Source organism: Brienomyrus brachyistius, unplaced genomic scaffold (genome assembly GCF_023856365.1).
Source record: "Brienomyrus brachyistius isolate T26 unplaced genomic scaffold, BBRACH_0.4 scaffold32, whole genome shotgun sequence".
Taxonomy (NCBI): domain Eukaryota; kingdom Metazoa; phylum Chordata; class Actinopteri; order Osteoglossiformes; family Mormyridae; genus Brienomyrus; species Brienomyrus brachyistius.
This window is the reverse complement of record NW_026042307.1, coordinates 2043114-2064895: the sequence shown is the minus strand read 5'-3', so window position 1 is coordinate 2064895 and position 21782 is coordinate 2043114. Positions and strand designations below refer to the sequence as shown.

Sequence of the window (21782 nt, the reverse complement as noted above, 5' to 3'; positions counted from 1 at the left end):
TCACATTTAGGCAGAGTATATTCAATATCCAAATACCTAAGGTCATTTTAAAATAAGACACATGATCAATTTGTGTTAACACACACATGTAGAATGACCCTAGTCAAGGAAGTCAAAATGTTCAAAGTAGTTTAGTTAATCTATTACCATGCTGAACAGATGTAACAAGGCATCCATGGTCTGTGGAGGCATCAGCCAAAGAACAAAGGAAAATTAAGAGTCAGAGAAAAAGCACTGCAATACCTATACTAATAGCTAAATTCAAATGTGTTCATATAGCTGTTTTAACAACTGACAAGGTCACTAAGCAACTTTAGCTGTTCCCAGGCCTAATCCTGTAAAAGTACATCTATCGTGCCAATAAACCTGTATTGACATAAGAATGTTGTGAGTTTGGGTAGGGCTTTCAAAGTAGTGTTTCTGATGAGAAATAATTAACTGTGAAATGAGGGAGTACATGAAAAACTTGAGCAGAATTCTGGATGTGTAAAATTTGAATTTCTTGAAAATTTTATCCAATGTAGCTTGTATTGTTATACTGTTATATTCTTTACCTGCAAATATACAAAGAAATGTTTACTTTAAAACACATAGAAAGTGTTACCTCACCAGACACTTTGTTGCTCTCTACAAGGGATTGAAAACTTTCCATGTGAAGTGGGTAGGGTCCTACGCATCCAATTTTGACATGTCTTCTTTGCAATCCTCTGGACCGCATAGCCTGTAAGACTGCATTAGTAACATGCATCATTTAGCTGCCTCTTTTTATGTGTTTTTTTAAACAATTATTTTAACTGAAGGTCTCAGGTAATATCAATTAAAAGCATAGGCACAAAAATGTTTTATGCTTACCACTCATGTTTCTCTGTAGAAATATTGCTTGAAGAGAAAGAGGGAGAAATTGGCAAAGTACAAACATTCCATGTTAAATCACTGTGTTTGTGTAACTAAAATATACATGTTATGCAAATAACATAAAAGAATGACATCCCTTAAAAGTAATTACAAACTTATTTTAATTAAATGACAAAATGCCAAGGACTAGCAATAAAAATGCTGACAGTAGAGCTTTCCTGCCCCAAGGGCAGCAGCATTACTGCATTACTAATCCTAACCACTAGGAATAATAGTGCTGACATTAGAGCTTTCCTGCCCCAAGGGCAGCAGCATTACTGCATTTCTAATGCCAAGCACTAGCAATAATAATGCTGACAGCAGAGCTTTCCTGCCCCAAGGGCAGCAGCATTACTGCGTTACTAATCCTAACCACTAGCAATAATAATGCTGACAGCACAGCTTTCCTGCCCCAAGGGCAGCAGCATTACCCTACATTACTAATACTAAATATTGCTTGCAACACAGTCTTCCTTCCCTGGGACCTTCAGAACCTTAAGCAGGGGAGGGTGTGGCACCCAGGACTATTTGATTATTAAAAGGCACCCCCCCCCCCAAAAAAAAAACTTTTCATTTCATTACTTGTGTTTTGGTTGATTTGCTGTGTGGCACTCCCTCACATTTACTTGTATTATTTAACAGTAACAGGCGTCATGGTGGTGCAGTGGTTAGCACTGTTGCCCAGGACCCGGGTTCGAGTCTCTGCCTGGATCATATGTGTGTGGAGTTTGCATGTTCTCCCCATGTCATCGTAGGGTTTCCTCCGGGTACTCCGGTTTCCCCCCACAGTCCAAAAACATACTGAGGCTAATTGGAGTTACTAAATTGCCCGTAGGAATGCATGTGTGAGTGAATGGTGTGTGATTGTGCCCTGCGATGGGCTGGCCCCCCATCCTGGGTTGTTCCCTGCCTTGTGCCCATAGCTTCTGGGATAGGCTCTGACCCCTGTGACCCAGATGGATAAGTGGTTTGGTAAATGGATGGATTTAACAGTAACAGTAACAGTGCTATACTAGAAGATGGCAGTAGTGGCGCATGAGAGACAGAGACTGACTTCTCAAGCCTTAGAAGCAGCTCAGTTTGAGCGTTAGCTGTGTACCACAGTCGGCACAGTGTAGCCATTACTCATGAAAGCTCTTATTTTCTGTGACAGAATAAAGTCAACCTGTTACAAGCCAGCCAATGCTTCTGTCTTTACATGTGTAACACAAGCATCCAATGTCTTGACTTAGATTATGTTGCCATCATGAACCTGATTCCATGAACTAGCAATGAAGACTATGCTGCTTACATTTCCATTATGGGTTCCATCTCAGACCATTCTTCTCATGGTGAGGAATTTAATTAAGACAGGCTATAATGGCCAGTCTTTAGAGTCATGTATAAGTGACTACTTAATACGGGTGCACAAAGTATCTAATCGAATCGAATCACGATTCTTTCTATGCCGATTTGAAATCGATTCATACATTCCAAAAAAATGTATTCATATTTTTCAACTAACGTAATGGCACTAGTTTACTTTTTCCCTGACATGAGTTCAGCCCCCCGTCCTATAGATGGCGTAATGTTGAAATCTGCCCAGATAGACCTCCTTCACGTGAGCATGAAGGACATGTAGTCAGTATGCGTAATGTATGAACTGTGTGCAAGCGATGGAAAAAGTGATTCAGCCTGACGCATTTTCATTTAAAGCAAGTGTTTGGGCACATTTCGGCTTTTACAATTTAGATGGGAAAATGGAGTGCAATAAGATGTATGTGATATGCAGGCCCTGCAAAGCGAAGGTAAAGTATTTTGAAAACACTACAGACATGCAGACTCACATGAAACGCCATCACCCAGAGATTACGCAGATGAAACTCCACCTAAAGTAAAAAAACATTCAAGCCAACTAACACACTGTGCATCAATGTTCTAGACTTTCAGGTAACTCTGAACAGGTGAATAAAATAAGTATTTTTGGAATTTTATTTCCAAAGATCTGCGCCCTTACAGCCTCATTGATAATGATGGCTTTCGATTCATGATGAGCACAGTTGAGCCTAGGTATAATATACCATCCCCCCGTTTTTTTGCAGAGATAGCGGTACCTCAGCTATGCTGTACAATAAAACAAATTTTAAAGTCACGGAAGACTTGAACACAGCAAAGTGTCTTTAACATGTGACAAGAGCCATCGAGTCTTATGTTTACTGCTCACTATATTACTGACAAGAGGCAGCTTGAGTCATATGTTTTACAAACTAGAGTAATGAATGAAAGCCACACAGGAGCGCATCTAAATGAGACGTCTTAGACTGTCACACAGGAATGACAGCTCACAACCAATGACATGTTAATAGTTACTGATAACGCTGCTCATATGTTGGGCAACTTCAAGAACGTTAAATGTTTTCAACATACCATCTACACAGATGTAGGCCACGTTCACTGCTCCCCCTTGCGTTCGAACTCCGCCCTGGGGAAGGGCCCCTATGGATCGGACAATAACCCCACAAACCGGCCGCAGAGGAAGGAATAGCAGAGACCATTGAAGGGTTAATCTCGGTTGGGGTGTTGGAACCCTCCTGCTCTGCCTGGAATACGCCCATTCTCCCAGTAGAAAAGGCAGGTACAGGTAAATATCGAATTGCCCATGATCTGCGCTCCATTAACAACCTCCTGCTGACCCCCACCTTCCCAGTCCCGAGCCCCTATGTGGCCCTCACCAATCTGGCTACAGAACAAAAGTGGTTCACTGGATGGCAGATCGATGGGCAGGGGAAATCCTTGCCATCCTTGTATTGACTTAGCCAATGCTTTCTTTTCCCTGCCTCTGGCTGATCACTGCCAGAACATCTTCTCATTCACCAACAGGGGGTGCCAGTGGAGGTACACTCATCTCCCTCAGGGCTTTGCACTGTCTTCGGGGATTTTCAACCAGGTTCATAAACAGGCCCTGGAAGGCTGCCCCTTACCAGATGGGGTCACATTGGTCCAGTACGTAGACGACCTCCTCATTGCCGCACCCTCCCCTGAGTCGGCTCTGGAGGCCACGCGGGCGGTACTATGCCATCTGGCATGGAAGGGGTTCAAGGTCAGCAGGGAGAAACTACAGGTTACCTGCATGGTCATTTCATTTCTTGGGAGGGTGCTCTCTGGGACAGGGACAGGGCTTTCCCCTGCCCATCAATCTGCCATCCTGCATCACCCCAAACCAGCGATAGTCAAGGACATGCCGTCGTTCCTGGGGCTCACAGGGTACAGCCGCACATACATCCCATGACATCCCTCCGGCAACAGAGACTCAGTAAAATATTGGAAGCACCTCATTTGACATTCGTACACGAGGGGATAAACATGGCGGATCGATGGGGAACGGGGGAGCCTCACGAATGTGAATATAGAGTACTCAGAGAAGAGAAAGTAAGACCAGATCTGGAGGCAGAGAAAATAGAGGGAACGGAGGACTGGTTCACTGATGGATGCTGCTTCAGGCATGAGGCAAGGGATCTGCAGGCAGGATATGCAGTAGTGGCAAAGAAGGGCGATGACTTTGTGACCCTGAACTAGAAGAACCGCAATCTGCCCAATGGGTTGAGGTGGTAGCTGTGATTGAGGCCCTAAAATTAGGGAAAGGCAAGGATATAGGGGCAGTTCATGTGGAATTGAGCCAGTGGTTGAGAGCAGGATTCCTAAGGGCAGGAAACAAGCCCATTAAGCACGAGACCGAGATGAGGGAACTAGTGGAGGCACTACAGCTGGCCAGGACAGTGGCGGTGGTCAAATGCAAAGGCCATGAGGGATCAGGGACCGTGGTGGCAAGAGGAAACCAGGCTGCAGACAAGGAGGCCAAAAGGGTTGCAGGCTATCAAATGGTGAGGATTTGCGCGCAGTAGAGATCGCAATTGGACTCAGACATTCCTTCGGCATGGGGTACCATCCCCAATCCCAGGGTAGGGTGGAGCGAATGAACCAGACAGTCAAACAAAAATTGGCAAAAATCTGTGCACAGACCAAAATGAATTGGGTTGACGCGTTACCCCTCGCCCTTATGTCCATCAGATGCTCCATAAATCGGGGAACGGAGTTCACCCCCTTTGAGCTCCAGACAGGAAGGCAATTCCCTGCCCCCCACAGGGAACTGAAGTGGGGGCCAGAACAAAAGGGGGATGGAAATGCCAAAGCATATTATGATGGATTGCAAGTTCTCGTTTCAGATTTCTCGCCCAGGTCCAAGAGGGGCAGTCACCAGCAGGCACCGACAAGCCTCACACGGCGGAGTGGGTCCTCCTGAGAGTCATCAAGAGGAAGTGGTCAGAGCCCCGGTAGACCGGCCCCATCCAAGTCACCGAGAGGACTTCCCACCCAGTGGGGCTGAAAGGGAAAGGAGCCACGACACAGGAGCCAGGCAGATCCGTAGCTGAGATCCTGGAGGAGCTCGCCAGGAGAGCACAGAGTTTTGGTTTGGAGGAACCAGAACGAACTCAGGTCTCTACAAAGGGGCAGAATAATCCCCTGACCTGAAAGGATTGGCAGGGTAGTCTACCCCTGTCCGGCAGAAGAAGCAGAAGCCCTCATCCGACATCAGACCACCGAGACCAGGATGGAGACGACTAAGATAAAAAGGGGGACTTTGGAGGGAGTTATAATACATGTGATGATTCTTTGTTTATGATTCCACTTGGCGAAGAAGACTTCCACCATAAATAGTGATCTCCTGGCGGAGATCAAAAGGGGGAGTCACAATTTCCCCAAACGCACAGGTGATAGATTTTCAGAGATCAAAAGGGGGAATTGTGGAGAGCGATATCTGCAGGGGAACAAGGACATATAGGGAGGCTCTGTGCGCACCAAAGTTAATCAATTGACGCAGGCTGCGGTGATGGTCGCTAGGCAAATGATATAGGGTTGACGCAATAACTTGGAACACACAGAACTACATGTTGCACCAGATAAGCCGATATTGCCAGAAAGTGGAAAAGTACGGACAGGGGCGGGGGCGAACTCTATGGGGGGTACGCCGCGAGAACCACTGCCTTAGATTAAGATGCTTTGGGGAAACAAGGCCCTGCACAATGTTTTGGAGCACTTTTTGACCATTCTTTCTTATAGCACTGCATCAGCTCAGCCATAATCTCAAGATGACAAAACTGCTCCCTTGATTTCATTCAACAGCATCTGTGTTGGAGTAAGATCTGGTCCAAAAGGTGACTTTGCTTTATTTGATGTCATTCTGTATTATACTTTTCCTGTTGTTAGTACCCTTTATCATTTTGTCTTCGCTCACTTCTGAATACCTGGCTTCTCTTTATATTAATAAAACCATTTTTGTTATTTAAAATTTAAAAATAAAAGACCTGCGTATCATCTTTTTCTGACGGGTGAAGAGTGCGAGGTAGGAAATATAAATACAATATCTTTACCCTGGTAATTTAAATGTTTCTATTGTTATAGGAAGCATGACATTAACAATTACCAAAAAAGGGAAGACTCAGGGATCCCAGACCTAAGAGACAAGGGAAATGTACTGATCAATTTGCTGGCTGGCACCGAATATCTGAATCGGTGTAGGCACTACCGATCCCAGTATTGTCTTATTGAAAAAAATATCAGTTGATGAATGGGAGACATTGTCCAAATCCTTATTGGCTAAGGTGGCCTCTCATCATGCGTCTTGCTGAAGTCCGTTTCCAGTACCTTACTTTTATCATTTCTAAAATCAGGAGTTTTATCCTTATCGTTGTCGGATAATCATCTTAGAGCAACATTTACTGCAAAAGGAATTGACTGCACCCTTGTTTGAACTTAAATTAAGTTAATTTCTTTAACCAGTTTTTAGTTTGTCATCAAAATGTAGAAGATAATGAATGTAGTCTACTGGGTGGAGGTGTTCTGTGAGCAAGAAGGGTTACCCAGTGCCTGGAGTTTACTATCTATAGAGGCAGAAAATGGTGTTTCATCAAATACGATACACCAGACTTCATCATTGTTAAGAGCTCAGTCTAAGTCTGCACCGCAGTCTTTTATAAGAAGTATTGTGAAAGTGTTTTCTCTCCTTGGAGGAGAGGCTGCACCAGTGCATCAAAGCAGACAACCCTCCAGTTTATGATTCCTGCAGCCCAGCTACAGAGGTTGAGAAGGGTAGGCCTACTGCATCAACTGTAGATAAGTAAGGAAGGTAAGGAAATGTGTAAAAAGGCTTGTGCTCACCCTACATTATCGTTTTCAGACTTGGGAATTGAGGCAGATGGCGAGGAAGATACTACTCAAACAGTGGGTAAGAGACAGAGGAGGATCATGAGTCATTTCCTTTACAGGATGTCAAATATAAGGATCAAAGTACTGGGTTTAATTTAAAGGAGTCATTTAATTATGTTCAGGGTAAATTGGAGTTATTGTGGTTCAGGTAATACAGGTGTGACACCTTCTGTCAGGTCTGTTCACCACAGACCTTGAAGAAACCAGATGGTCCCCTGTCACATGAAGTCAAGAGCAACCTTACGCATGCTTTTTACAACATTTTCTCTGAGCTGCTGTTGTGGGATATAAATATTCCCAGCCTGATGGAAATAGAAATAGAAAATTCACTGAAAAAGTAGCAGTAATAAGTTGACATGCAATGATAAGGGCACTGAATATGAATATGAAATGTCATTTAAATGTTTACCTTGTGTTTATCTCCACCTTATCTGTGTGGGGTGGGCCGTAATAAGTCAGCAATAGCATCTTCAATTGCAAAGGCTGTGACCTTCGGATTGTGCCTCTAATGGGCTAGTGAAGTAGAACACAAACTTTTAAATATATGAAGGACTAAATTGCCTCTCTTATTATAATAAGGGGTTTACATGTTTAAATAAAGTATGCAAGTTTTACATATTTTATTTTTAACACTAAAGGTTGCTTCTGTAGGGAGCCGCCCACTGGCCCAATGGCGGAATCCAATGGCGCAGCCGAAGGCTGTGAATGCATGTTGGTCCTTCCAAGCGCTCCTGGGAATTACTTAATTACTTACCCTTTTTAATATACAAAATATTCTTTTAGACACATATCTGACTCCATTTTATTAATGACCTCATTTCAGTATATTGTAGTCATGACGTTTATGTTGTTCAGATTACTTCGAGACTCTCCTTTAGATTACCAACTCTAGTTTACCCCTGCCGAAGGAGTCCACCAGATTCGCCTCGGCCGACAGGGCGATCCGTGGGCTTGTTCCACAGGGTTTGTCTTAAAGGTACGGAAAGCGCCACCATTTAAGACAATGTCAGCCTCTGATTATTCGGGTCCCTCGACCTATATAATTCCCCAAAGGCTCAGTGTCTGCCAATTACTGAGCATGTGGGTGCCTCGGAGATTAAGCTGATGTTTACCCAAACCACACGTACGTCCACCTCAGAGGCTCAGCCGGGGGCAGCCCATATCATAACATGTGTCAACCTCAGCGGCTGTGACGGCGCACCTTTTGTTGCGCTAGTTTGTACGAGGTTTACTTTGGGCTCGTCTCAGGGACTCCGCCGATGCCGCCCATTGTCTTACCATGTGAGCGTCTCAGGGACTATGCCCGGTGCCTAGGAACATAGTGTGTACGCCCCTCAGAGGGTAGACCGGTACCTTTCATCAGCATGTGTTGACCTCAGAGGTTAAGTCGGCCCGTAACTGAGCGTGTGCGAACTCCAGAGGTGTAGTTTTGGTACCCACCTAACTTAACTTGGGCAGTCGAGTTTGGGACCCGGATAAAGAGGATTTAACCCAGAGGCTGCAAGATAGTATTTACCACTTTAGTCCTAATCAGGATAGAAGCCCAATCTGGAAAGATTATGAAGAAGTTAGCAAATCAGACAGTCATGAAGTAATCAAGACAACATTTATTAAACATATTACAATATACAATCATTGACATGTCGCCACATACTTGTAAATACATTTGGACAAATACAATATTAAACAATCACATTCCTCAGCTGAGAGTGCACAAAGTTCTGCGAAAAGTATCTGACTACAGATGGACTTTCACGCAGTTCTCTGTGGGAGCTCTGATTACAGAGTGACTCCCCGAACTCTTCTGAGGCCCTTCCTTAAGTATCCAAACCAGGTGATGGCATGTCTCTGAAGACTGACCAATTTCGGTCAATGGTTAATTTTAGGGGCATTGTTGGCCTTGGTTCTCAGGTCTCCAGCCAATCAGGTCACTTTAGGGGGTGGTCGTAATCCCCTTGTTCAGCCATGTGAGAGGCTCTCTCAGTTTGGTGGGTTTAGCCGAAGTTTCTATATTTCTCTTAGGGAAAGTTATACTGCCTTAAATCTGAGAGTGTAATACTCCTCGTCTCATGCCTATTCAAACAAGACCAAACATGTGCGTATTTGTCCCTAACATCTATGTGTGGTGAGTTATCCTGTTTATAGTGGAAAAGGTGTCAGTATATGGAGACTGACAGTTGTTGTTGCTGTGAATTGACTATGGAACTCCGGTCACTCTGGGGGTGAAAGGTCTTGCTTTTCCTGTATTGCTCCAGTTATTTCTATCCAGTCTCTCAGGAGCCGGCAGGCCTTTGCCTTCCTTAAAAGGGATGGTTTGATGCGTGGAGTCCAATCTTGCCTGGGCCAGTGGATCCTTTTCTTGGAGTTCTAAAATAGACTGATGCAGGCTGATCAGAGTTGGGGCCTGCAGGACCTATAAGTTTTATGTCCTTACACTTCACAAAGAATAAAACAACAATAAAATTAATTACAAATATAACTGCAGGCAGTGATGGATAGGATCCAAAGCTTAGGATGATCGTACTGGTAGGACAATCGGTAGAGGAGTTAGCATCGGAGAACTGGAGGACTATCACCGGCAGCCAGGGTAGTAGAAAGTCAGACAGAACTACATAGTCCCATAACAGGATAGAGATTGAGTGTAGGTCTAATGGGACAGTAGATGTAGAACAGAATGTAGATCCCTTTGATGGAGTGCCTGAGCCCAGCTGAATGTCTGGTTTGGGTAGGATGGTCTGAATAGTTGGTAGAAACAGGCACCTTCCTACCTGACGTGGTAAGTTTAGATCTTAGAAGTTAGTTTGTACTGGGTGTGTGTGAATATAGGCTGTTACATATTAACAGTACCGAGTTGTAGAACTGCTGCATATATGTGGTGGCCCAGGGTGTAGGACCCCCACTGCCTAATGACTATTTTTGTACTGAGTCTTTAATTCTTCCCCTTAACCCTTTCACACAGCACAATGCTACCCACACACCCTTTAGGATCTCCTGGGGCAATGACACAATGGGGCAAACAACTGGGTGAGCTAGCACAGATTTATTTGGGGCTCGATTACAGATACTCCAACCTCCCAGGCAACAACCACCTCCCTCCCACCAACAGGTAAATCACACTACCACTACAAGTGTTATTTCTCCTTCCCCAATACTACTCCAAAACAACCCCACAGCACTCACACCTCCCCCAATATCCACTACAACTAATCACACAGTGGCACAGCACACGGCACCCTTATATACAGCACACTTATGCAGCGGGGAGAGGAGGTCAGTTAACATAGGAGAGGACAAAACCGAAGGGTGACCTGCAAAGGTCCCCCCTACATAAACCTAACCCCCAGACAAAAATGTAATAATAATAACAACAATATTATTAATAATAATGATAATAATAAGAAACGAAAATGAAAAAAAAAAGAAACTAAAGACTCAGTCCTGGGCCGGCGCACTTCCCTCGTCCGGCCCACAAAAACAACAAAAAAAAAAAAAATAAATAAAAAAACAAAACTTAACTATCCCTTTTCAGCAATGCCGCTACCCTCCGGCCGCGTCCACCTCCTCCCGGAGCTCTCTCGGTCCCGTGGGAGATAACCAAAACTCTTCCCACTGTCCTTCTCTTAGCCTGGTAGCTCGCACGCCGCTCACCGCCTCAATCCGTTGGCTGCGATATGCACCAACCCGGTGCCTCCCAAGCCAGCCGACCCACGGCGGCGAGCTTAGACCTGTGGGGGAAACAAAGCCCAAAACAACCCCGAAACCACACCGTCCCGGCTATAACCCGAACGGATACGTCCTACACCCCACCGGTTAGGAACCTTCCCTTACTTCCGGGTTCTAAGCACAGTATCCCAGGCCACTCCCCCCCACCGTCATCTGCGTCGCCTTCCCACTGCTCTTACCTCCCCAGACGCTATGGCTGCGCGCTCGCTATCCCTCTATCGATACCGCGGACCCGTGACTTGTAGCCTGGTACCTCAGCTCACTCACGTCCGCGGTCCGCTTGGGAAAGCCCGCATCGCCCCACCGACGCCTCCTTAAAACAACCACCGCGATTACCTTCCGTCCCCGGACCGCGCTCCCGTCCACTCTGATGTAGCCATCTTTAAACCAGATCAAGTCCCCGCCTCCGCCAACCAATCTAACAAGTCCCGCCCCTCAATTACCAATGAAGGACGGCGCAACCTCCCCAAGCTTTCGTGGCACTGCTGAAAGGAGAAGGAAAACAAAAGAGAATAGGAAAAAAACCAAACCATAAACAACCCATAAATTATAAATCCCCCTTCCCCTCACAGGGGACACCACATATACAGTACTGTGCAAAAGTCTTAGACACTCAAAAGAAATGTTTAAAGCTATGTAGGTAGTACACATTTATGTAGGTAGTAAGTGCACATTTTCTTGGAACAAAAAAACACAATTTAACATAAGAACATATGAAAATTACAAGTAACACAATAAAAAATACAGCAGTAAAAATGTCTTCTGCTCTCCAAAAAGGTACTGATATCTACTTGGATAGCTAGATGAACACCACTTCAGTTCCCAAACCTCTCCTCAGTGGCACCCGAACCATTCCAAGTATTTATTAAATTTCACCACCAGCTCGCTTATTTAATTAACTGAATTAGTTTTAAAAGTCAATGAGATATTGAATAGATATATGAGGTGGGCTAGTGGTCAGGTCAAAAAATACACGGGTGTATTGTATGGTTGCTGGAAATAATAGGGTTATTTTAGCAGAGATTTTGCAATGGCTAAGCTGACATACTTTGCCAGGCTTAACAGTGTAGGTTTAGACCAACATGACAGTTATTTAAACATTTTTTTTGTTTGCCTAAGACTTTTGCCCAGTACTGTAGCAGTAGTACTATTATGCTTTGTCCTTTTCTAGGCTGTTCATTTAGACATAAGGCCTGAAAGTATAGAATGACATTCATGCGACGATTCGATTCACGTCTTCGCTGCTTCATATCCCCAGCGTGAACAGGCGGGTCTCTGACCAGCGCCCTCGGGGCTGCAGGACTGGATGGTTGTTTGTCTATGCTGGACTACCTCCACCTCCCCATTTCCCTCACCTGTTGCACCTATTGCAAGTCGTGCCTTTTTATGTTGTAAGGTGTGGTGACCATGTGCCTATGTTGCTGAGGTGTTTTTTTCAGTTCCTACAATGTACTCCCTACTTGAGTACAGTCTGGGGGCTGTTTTTTTATTCTCTTCCTCTCTCCTCATGTTATTCTTTTTTTTTTTTGCTTCTCTCTGTTTGCCCCTGTCTCCCGGCCTGTCTACCCCCTATACTGTGATGTTTGTGTATATGCATGGTCGGGTTGATGGCCAGTTTTTTCGCTGGTACTTGTAACTAGTGACATGGTGTATTACAACAGCAATAAAGGGTTTTCATCATCATCATCATGAATGGAGAACTGACTCCACATGCTGGGCAATTTATTAAAACTTCAAAAAAACCTGCATTGTGCAGTAGCTGGGTTATAAATTAACTGATAATAGTCAAATGGCAGGAAAATGACAGGAAATTAAAAGCATGGAGTCAAATGAAGGGAAAGATGAGTCTGAAGTTATGAAAAATGATGTTTCAGCCAACTCAGTTAAGGTGGGTCTTAGACATTCACGAAAGTATGTACAAATACCGGGGAGTGTACTTGGACAAAAAACTAGACTGAAAGGGCCAGAGCCGTATCTATTTTCTGATACTGCTTAGGTCCTTCAACATCTGCTGGATGATGCTGTGGATGTTCTATGAGTCTGTGGTGGTCAGTGCCATCATGTACGCTGTTGTCTGCTGGGGCAGCAGCCTGAGGGTCATGGACATTAACACACTCAAGATCATTAAGAAGGTCAGCCAAGTTGTGGGAGTAGAACTGGACTCTTTCAATAAGGTGTTGGAGAGGAGAACATTGTCCAAAACAAGGACAATACTGGACTTTCCTTCACATCCGTTCCAATATATTCTGAGCAGCAACAGTTTAAAACTTCCACACTGCACAACTGAGACACAGGAAATTATTCCTGCCGGTAGCAATAAATCCGCTTAACTCATCTGATTACTCAAACCACAAAACACAATCACCTTAAATAACTATGTATACGGTGTATACATTTGGTTTAATAACCCAGGTACTATGCAAATTATGTTTAATATATGCCAATGTTAATTATAATTGCTGCTATACGTTTTATTTTTACTGGTTACTTTAATTACTTAGAACATAAGAACATAAGAACTATACAAACGACAGGAGGCCATTCGGCCCATCAAGCTCGCTTGGGGAGAACTAAACTAATAGCTCAGAGTCGTTAAAATCTTATCTAGCTCTGATTTAAAGGAACCCAAGGATTCAGCTTGCACTACATTATCAGGAAGGCTATTCCATACTCTGACTACACGCTGTGTAAAGAAGTGCTTCCTTAAATCCAGCTTGAAATGTTCTCCCGCTAATTTCCACCTATAGCCACGAGTTTGTGTATTTAAACTAATGCTGAAGTAACTATTTGGTTGAACAGCATCCACACCTGTTAGAATCTTATATACCTGGATCATGTCCCCCCTCAGTCTCCTTTGCTTGAGACTGAACAGATTTAGCTCAAGTAAACGTTCCTCGTATGACATTCCTCTAAGACCAGGAATCATTTTTGTGGCCCTACGCTGCACCTTTTCTAAGGCCAAAATGTCCTTTTTAAGATATGGTGACCAAACCTGCACACAATATTCTAGGTGAGGTCTCACCAAGGAATTGTATAATCTTAGCATTACCTCCCTGGACTTAAACTCCACACACCTGGAGATATACCCCAACATCCTATTGGCCTTTTTTATTGCTTCCCCACACTGGCGAGAATGGGACATGGAAGCATCAACATACACACCAAGGTCTTTCTCATGATCAGCTACCTTTATTTCAGTGGTTCAAAGGTTGTATCACTTTGAGAATCCAACAGAGCATATACTGTATAAGCACCTCTTGTGCTGGTTGAGTAGCAGATGAAAGCCAGTCAGGAGTTATTGCCGCTGTTTGCATAGTAACTTCATCCCAGACCACTCTATTTGAAGTAGAAGCTGTTGCGGTTTCTTTAAATTGTGTTGCTGGAGGTTTTCCTTTGTTCCTTTCTTGATTTTGATTACTTGACCTTTCTTGATCTTGGCTTTGTTTACATTTACATTTACATTTACAGTATTTGGCAGACGCCCTTAACCAGGGCGACTTACATAAGTGCTTTGAGACTCTGCGATGAATTTTTCTGATACTAGCTGAATAAGGCTATGAATACCATCTTTCTGAATACTCTGTTGAGAAAGTGAATTTTTTTTATATACACACACACACAAGGAAAAGAGCTGAGTAAGATTTTTAATCCCAGACTAGCCTTTTCTGTATTTACTGAAAATCAGCTCTTGATTCTTTGTATGCGAAGGCATATTAGTCTTTTAAAGTAGATACACCACCACACTGTCTCATATTCATTTGGCTTCTTTATATCTCCTACACATTGTACACATCTAGTGCCTTCACGGCTTCAATGCTGTTTTTAGTGAAACATCACCATCTTGTGTTGAAGTATCATAATCAGGATTACCATCATGCACCCAATGCCATATACACGGGGCCATTCAAGAATTTCATTAAGAACCTGTCATTTCCACTTAACCTCCCAAAGTTGGAATTGATTTGGAATTACAGAATCGAATATCGTTAAATTCCAGTAAACTCAACTTGTTAAAGGTTCTCTTTGATAGCCTAAATATTATACATAATAAGATTAAGGATTTTGTAAAAATAGAAACATTCAAAACACATGTAATCATTACTTATTCCATACAAGTTATGCAAGATGATTTATCATCCAAGTTGCACACACAGCCACACAATTACCAACATTAGAGGATATGCAAAGTTTTTTTAACCTCCCATCGTGTGAAGTCTGATCTGCTCCAGTACTGGAAACACAACTAGAACATGGCCAAGTTTGGCTCCCGACACCTAACCATTCCTGCCTCTTCGGTATCTGTAGAACACATTGATAGTGCTGCCATCAATATATTTAGGCCTAACATTTGTAATCTTAGTGATATAATATTTGAACAGGTAATGATGATTCGATGCAATAATAATAGAAAATATATGAATCTAATAAATAATCAATAAAAGGACATTGATGAATCAATAATATTTACTAATTACCTTAAGGTTTGCTTATAAAATAAAATAATGGAGTTCCAATTTTTTTCCAACTTGTGTAGTTATGTATCTACTTTGAGCTCCTCTCGAACGTCCGAGCTCCTCACTCTATCACAAAGACTGAGCCCAGACACGCTGCAAAGGAAACTCAGATCTGCCCCTAGGATCCACGATCTTATTCTTTTGCTCACTGCCCAAAGCTCATGACCATAGGTGAGGGTAGGTACGTAGATAGACCGCTAAAGCAATAGTTTTTGCTTCTGGTTCAACCCTCCACGACAGAATGGTACAGTGTCCGAATTACTGCTTATGCTGCACCAGTCAACCTGTCAATCTCCCATTCCCTTCTTACTTCACTCATGAACAAAAGCCCAACACCCACCAGGAATCAGTCTGACTTACTGCCAGCAATGTGAAGCACTCTTGCTCCAGTTATACTGGGACCTGATGGCCTGTAACAAGGAATTCTATACCCTATACTCCTGAAGCATCCCCCACAGGACCCACCCCCCCCAAAGGACACGGTCAAATGCCTTTTCTAAGTCCACAAAACACATGTAGACTGGTTGGGCAAACTCCCATAAACCTTCCAGTATCCTTTTGAGGGTGAAGACCTGGTCCAGCATTCCACAACCAGGAAAAAATTCTCATGGGTCCTTCTGGATCTGAAGTTTGACCAACAGATAGACCCTCCTCTCCAGTACCCTTACATAGACTGTCCCAGGGAGGCTGAAGAGTGTGATCCCCCTGAAGTTGGAACACTTCCATTGGTCCCCTTTCTTAAAGATTGGTACCACCGCCCCAGTCTGCCAATCCAAAGGCACCAATGTCCACACAATAATGAAGAGGCATGTCAACCAAGACAGCATAATAACATCAAGAGCTTTCAGAAATTCAGGGTGAATCTTATCCACCCCTGGAGCCATATGACTGTAGAGTTTTTAACTACTTCATTGACCTGAGCCCTAGTAATGGATGAGTCCTTCTCTGAGTCTTCCATCTCTGCTTCCTCCAAGGAAGATGTATCGGTGGGATTCCAGAGGTCCTCAAAATTTTACTTTCTCTGCCTGACAATATCTCCATTAGAGTTCATTCCATACCTACTATAAACAATATGGGTCAAGTCCTGCTTTCCCCGCCTTGGTCGCCTGATGGTTTACCAGAATCTTTTCTAGGTCAACTGAAAGGTATTTTCCATGACCTCACTTAACTTCTCCCACACCCAATGTTTTATTCCAGCAATGACTAAAGCCGTTTTCTGCTTGACCTACCAGTACCTGTCAGTTCCTTCAGGAGTCCTACAAGCCACTCACACTCGGAAGACCTCCCTCTTCCCAGCAGCCCCCATTACCAGTGCTGTCTATTGCCATCATCACTGGCACTAACAGCCTTATGGCCACAGCTTGGTACAGCCACTAATCTGTGCTTGCCCAATTCTGTTGGCTCATCATATCCATAAGGAGTATACTTAAATCCTCAAGAATTAACAAAAACTGTATGGACAGTTGATAACGTATGGACCAAAAACATTAAGGAGGTGGAAATTTTTATTTGAACATTTTTATTGTTTTAATTGCACTGCTTAATGAAGTTTTTGCTTCTTGAACACTGTTAAGTATTACTTATAGATTTTTGGTTGCTTATCATGGAAATCGGGGCGGCATGGTGGTGCAGTGGTTAGCAATGTTGCCTCACACCTCTGGGACCTGGGTTTGAGTCTCTGTCTGGGTTACATGTTTGTGGAGTTTGCATGTTCTTCCCATGTCGTCGTGGGGTTTCCTCCGTTTACTCAGGTTTCCCCCCCACAGTCCAAAAACATGCTGAGGCTAATTAGAGTTGCTAAATTGCCTGTAGGAGTGCATGTGTGAGTGAATGGTGTGTGAGTGTGCCCTGCGATGCAGTGGCCCCCCATCCTGGGTTGTTCCCTGCCTCATGCCCATTCCTTCTGGGATAGGCTCCGGACCCCCCGCGACCCAGTAGGATTAGCGGTTTGGAAAATGGATGGATGGATGGATGGATCATGAAAATCACATTCAAATTTGCCCATCATTTACCGTTTCATTGAAATCTTCAGTTTTTCATCTTTTTTTGTCATATTTGTCATGACCCGCTTGTTCGATCCTCCAGTGCCATGCCCCCCTCATTAACATTGTGTGAAATACCCAAGTGATCAGCTGTTTTGAATTGTTTTCCTGATTCCTGTGTATTACAGTCTGCGTTAGAGTATGTTTCCCTAGTCCGGTCATTAACGTCAGTTTAACGTTGTTGCCAGTCTTCTCCCCGTATTCAGCGTTGTTTCTCCCAATAAATCCATTGTTACCCTTATTCCCAGACCGCCATGCTTCCCTTCCCATCGACGTGTCATGACAGAATGACAGGACATATTAGAGGGACATATTAGCGGGAGGGGATTTCCCCTTCCCAAGATCCGCATCTCGCGGATGAATCGGGAGGAGCCCCTCCAGTCACTCAAGCTGGCGACATTTATTTTGTCGGCACCAGAATCCACTTCCCCCATGAAAGCGCCCAAAGCCCACAGTGCAGCCGCTTCCTCAGTGAGTGTGCACCCAAAGCCTGCACGGCTGCACCCTGCGAGCATGCCCAAAACCTGAACAGCTGCATACTCCGCGAGCGTGCACAAAGCCTGCGCTGCAGCACCCCGCAAATGTGTGCCCAACGCGAGTGCCATCCTTGGCACACACCTGGCTATCCCTCGAATCCTCAGCGGTTGCCTGCGGTTCCCCGGGGTCCTGCTCGGCGGTCACCTGCAGGACCCCAGCCGATGCCTCGTGGGTCACGTTCAGCTCAAGCTCCGACGACTCATCAGTCGCCTGAGGGTTCCCCTGCTTCGACTCGTCGGTCACCTGTGGGTTCCCCCTCTCCAGCTTATCGATCTCCGCTGCCTCCCCTGCAACGGGTCGGGAGGAGCCCCTCCCGATTTTCAATCTGGCGGTGTTCACCCCCCCAGGATTCCCTCCCACTCCCCAGCAGACACTCGAGGCTCATCCGGTGCCAGCGGTTCCAAGTCTGCCCCCGGTGGTTCCAGTGCTGGTGGTTCTTGCTCTAGCTCCCAAGGTGGTTCCTGCTTCGGCTCCCGTGAGGCCTTTGCTTCGAGGTGGCCCAACTCATCCCAGTGTGCCTCCAGTTGTCTCAATGTGCCTGTTTGATTTAGCCTGCAGCCCCTGGGGCCTGAATGCTGCTTGCCCACTGTGGCATGCCTGCCTAGCTCAGCCAGCCTGGGTGAGGTCTCTCCCCTCCTGCTAGTGCCCTACATTGCAGGCTCCTGAAGGCTCCAGTTCTGCCCTGCTTGCCGCCTGCGGCCCCTGCTCCAGCATGCCCACCTGCGGCCCACACCTCGCCAGCCCCTGCTGCAGCTCGCCCGATTGCGCCCTCCACAGCCCAGTCCCTGTTCAGGCCCTCTCGAGGCCTCCACTTCCAGCCCCTTTCCAAGCCCTCCTCTGGGGTCCAGGTCCCAACCAACCCATCTGGCTTCAGCCAGTTCCACAGAGGGGTACTCAGGGGATGACCCCCCTGTCGACCTCAAGTAGGACCCCCTCAGTTTGGCCCTGGTTCCTGTCCCAGCCATTGATGCCCCTGGTTCCCAGTACAGACAGGGCCTCCATCCCCCTCAAAGATCCATGAGGGGGGTCTGGCGTGTCTCAATCTCCCATAGAGGGAAACGGGGCCAAATCCGTGGCTGTTGCTCAGGTCCTTCCAGTCCCACTGTCTGTCCCCATTCTCGTTTTCCTTCTACAGATACCACGCCAGATGTGTGAGAGCAGCCCTAATAAAATGCTCCATGGCTTTTTCAAAATGGTATGTCAAATTACTTTATTTAAAAATGTATAATTTTTATTTTAAACAGTTAATGCCTCGTGCCCATTGCTTCCGGGATAGGCTCCGGACCCCCCGCAACCCAGTAGGATAAGCGGTTTGGAAAATGGATGGATGGGATTACCATTCCCACACAACATACAGATATTGTGTGTGGTCAACACATACTCTGGTGTGATATTATGTCTTGTATTAGTAAGATATTTATTTTCAAGAAATAGGATTGTGACTTTTATGACGGCTTGTTTGCAATTGCAAATTCTCAGTGCATACAAATGCGTACTGTATACTAACACGGAACTGGTTCAAAGAGAAATCTCAATTGCCTTTGTGAAGAGAGACTTTTGGCAGAAACAATTTTTATTAAATAATTTGTTCTGTAGAATTATGTGCCATAGTCATATTTAAACACTACTGACGGAAGTAATTGTGCTTTAAACTCACTGTGTCAATTAAACAAATAAATTAATAAAATAGGTTTTGGGTAGTTAGGTAGCAAAGTGTGAAATATAAGATTCTACCAGTGTAATGAAAAATGGGATGAAGCCTTTATATCTGGAAATACACAAGACTATAGGGAAGCCTGGGAAAATTAAAGAAAAAGACAAATCAAGAACACAAAAAACAGCTACGAACATTGAATTTAACCTCTGCTGCATGTGGCAAGGTGTTTATTTATCACAGACTATAGGTGTAACAGCTCTACACCTGTTGTGGTTTTTTCTCCTTCCCTGCCAAATCAGAAGTCAGAAGGCCGCTTGAGTAGCAAACAGATTCAGTCTTTATTGCAACCTAGGCTGGGCGCATAAAGTGTGTTCTATACTGTTTTACACCAATTTTTATACAAGTTCTTATCATTTAACAATATCTCGTCACTTAAGCGTCATTCCTTCAACCATTCACAATCATTGTTTTTTCCCTTAATCCACACGCCTAGGTGATAAGTTTGTCCATCATTTCTTTTACCGTTTGGGCCATCGGCCGAACATAATGGTGGCGCGACCATCTCCACTTGGTTTTTTAAAAATGCTCAGCCGTGAACTTCTGGTGAACTCAAGCGAATCCCTTCCTTCAGTAATAACCTTGGCAGTTTCAGCCTGTTGCACATTGTCTAACTAGAAGGTTGATGATATATTTGTCCTTTAACATAGTGATAAAATATACGCTAATAAAAGTGGATATTCATAGATTCAGGACTAACATAAAGTAGCTAACAGAAACTCAGACTAACAAAAGGTGCAAATACATACTCAGCTGATTACATTGTGTTGTTTACATTATAATGTTTACATTGTACTGATTACATCGTGGATATTTGGCAATAATAGTATATATTTTGCTAAATAATATTCCATACACCCTATCTGCAAGGTACAGCACACTGCCTGACAAGCGCAACAATTTCTTTGCATGCTTTGATAGAAAACAGTGACAGTGAACCTGCCACCAGAACCACACCGTAAACTGTCACTTGTCCTAGATATGAATCACATATCTCACACCCTGCACAGGCTGAATGTCAACAAAGCAATTGGGTCGAATAGAATATTCAAGGGTGGCGTGGATGAGCTGGCAGGTGTATTTATTCACATATTCAACCTCTCCCTATCTCTGTGAGTGTCTTGACATCTCATAAATCAACAACCATTCTACAGTACTGATACCCAAAAAACTGCAGTCAGTTCTCTGAATGGATGCCATCCCTTTGCACTTACCTAAATAATTTCAAAATGCTTTGAAAAACTGGTACGGGCTCACACTAAAGCTAGTCTCCTTCCAGGACTTGATCTGATGCCTACAAAGAAAATACATAATCAGACAACATCTATAGCTATCGATACAGCCCTAACCATTATGGAGCAGGAGCTATGACCCTGAATGCGGGTGTCCCACAAGGCTCTGTGCTGAGCCCAATACTCACCTATGATTGCATATCTCCCCAGCACAAACAGTATTATCGAATTTGCAGATGACACCACCCTCCTGGGATTGATCTCTGAGTAATTTCAGCCTATAGAGAAGAAGCGGTAAACCTAACCAAATGGTGTTTGGACAACAACCAATGAAGTTATGTTTTACTTTACTGACTGCCTTTGCAGGATCCAAATTCCTGGACTGTACTGACCCAGTACCAGGGGCGGACTGGTAGGCGGGGCAGCCGGGGCACCTGTCCCAGGCCCCCCTTGCAACATCAAGGCCCCCCGTCCGACTGCAAATCTCACATATATGTGAAACATTTGTGAGGATTAAGGAACTGATGTCATACATATTATTTGGAATCATGACATTCTACTTTTTTATCTCTCATTTTTTGCATACAATCTTATTATGACACAAAAAATATTTGGTACAATATTTAAAAGAATTTTGAAATCTAATGGTTTGGAATGTTTTATAGTCAAATTGTGTTGTCGAGGCATGTATTTAAGAAAAAAAAAAAGCATGTTTGTGGAATTTGCTAACATCGGCAGTGCATGATGGGTATGATATTTGTGGGCTACTAAAATTTCATCATCTGCAACTGCTGCAACTGGCATAGGCAGGCCCTAACCATGAATTTGGGGGGGGGGGGGGCACAGTCCACCGACATTTTTATCATAACCATCTGTTTACAGT

General features: G+C 44.3%; 1 protein-coding gene across 1 annotated transcript in view; it reads left to right on the top strand.

The window, feature by feature from the left end:
• Window positions 1–21782, top strand: part of LOC125721193 (C-type lectin domain family 4 member E-like) — an 87640-nt gene that overhangs the window by 47330 nt on the left and 18528 nt on the right. The gene's annotated exons all lie outside the window — the stretch shown is intronic.